The sequence below is a fragment of the Eulemur rufifrons genome, chromosome 29, assembly GCF_041146395.1.
Source record: "Eulemur rufifrons isolate Redbay chromosome 29, OSU_ERuf_1, whole genome shotgun sequence".
Lineage (NCBI taxonomy): Eukaryota > Metazoa > Chordata > Mammalia > Primates > Lemuridae > Eulemur > Eulemur rufifrons.
In genome coordinates, this window is record NC_091011.1 from 17254759 (window position 1) to 17256384 (window position 1626).

A 1626-nucleotide genomic window follows, 5' to 3' on the forward strand; every position below is an offset into this window, starting at 1 on the left:
AAAAATATGGAATGCTTCAGGAATTTATGTGTCATCCTTGCACAGGGGCCGTGCTAATCTTCTCTGTATTCTTCCAATTTTAGTATATGTGCTGCCGAAGTGAGCACCATAGTCATTAATCTTTATCCACCTAGTTTTCTTATCCATTTCTCTTTATTTCTTCTTGCATATATGTGTTTTCATCAGGGCTAACTTTCCTTCTGCTGAAGAACTCCATTTTAAATATGTTTTAGTACAAGTCTCTCAGGGATGAATTTTCTCAGTGTTTGTGTGTGTGTGTCTGAAAATGTTTTTATTTCATCTTCATTTTTAGGATGTAATTGCAAGGCATAAAAGCTGAGGTTGGCATTTTCTTTCGATACTTTAAAGATGTTATTACATTGTCTTCTGGTTTTCATCATTGAGACTTCAGTTGCTAATATTGCTATGGCTTCTATTATGGTTGTGTCTTTCTTTCTTTAGTGTTTTAAAAAAGAGTTTTGTGTGTGTTTGTGCCTGGGTGGGTGTTGTTTTCTCTGTTTATACTGCTTGGGGATTCTCATTGTTTCTAAAATGTATGAGTTAATATCTTTAGTCACTCCGGGGAAATTATCAGTGCTACCCCTACAAAGATTGTCTTGCCCCAGTCTCTTCTCTATTCTTACACTTCCATTATATTTGTGCTAGACATTTTTACTGTTTTGCATTTTGTCTACTTTTTTCTGAATTCTATATGCATTTTTCCATCTTTTCTTCCCTTTGGATATATTCTTCATCAGTAATCCTACCTTTGGCTGTGTCTACTTTGCTGTTTAACTAACTAGAATTCATAATATCAGATATAAAATATTTTTAGTTCTAGAATGTGCAATTTTTTATATATTTTGTGAAATTCTCTCACAATCTATTTCATTTTCTTCATATTTTCCTCTACTTTCTTAAATATTTTCATCATGATTATTTTAAAAGCCCTGTCAGGAGCATTTGTAGATGCATTTCTATTATCTGTTGTTTTTCTCTTGGTTTTCTATTATGAGATCTTATCATTTGGCATGCCTAGTAATTTACTATTACTAGACATTATTACTATAGTTTAAGTTCTGGATAATTTGTTTAAAACAATGTAGAGTTTCCAAATGATGTTCCTTTCTTCCACAGAGGGCTAATCCTTTCCTGCACTATACTTAGATTATTTTGAGTCAAAGCTTATATGTAGTTCTAGTAAAGCTTAGTGTACTTCTGGGTCTCCTTAGTCTTCTTATATTTTCAACCACAGCCAAAAGTATTACTTTTAATCCCTTTTTATGACGGATCTGACCTGACCTCAAATCTTTGTCTCCAAGACTGCTAACATTTCAGCTATGGTTTTCAGAAGGTTTCAGGGTTAGGATTTTGGTCTCCCACCCTAAAAAGCACCAGAATTCACCAAAATGTCATCATGTGTTGGTGAAGAAATTGACTTCTCGGCTTTGAATTATACAATGCTACTGTGGTTCAAGAAGTTGCTTAATTCAGCTCACCTATGTGAGTTCTTCTTTCCTCTGCAGTCATGGCCTCTTTACTCATTGCCTTAGCTGTACTCCAGTGTCTTCAAGCAAATAACTTCTGTATTTTATTTTATTTGACTTTTTAGATTGTTCTTGGTGG

At 33.8% G+C, this 1626-nt stretch overlaps 1 non-coding gene across 1 annotated transcript; it reads right to left on the reverse strand.

Annotated features, from left to right (window-relative positions):
- LOC138377651 (U6 spliceosomal RNA) lies at window positions 1–107 on the reverse strand. The gene has a single exon (XR_011231818.1). It is a non-coding gene; the product is annotated as a U6 spliceosomal RNA (small nuclear RNA).
- Window positions 108–1626: the final 1519 nt, after the last annotated feature.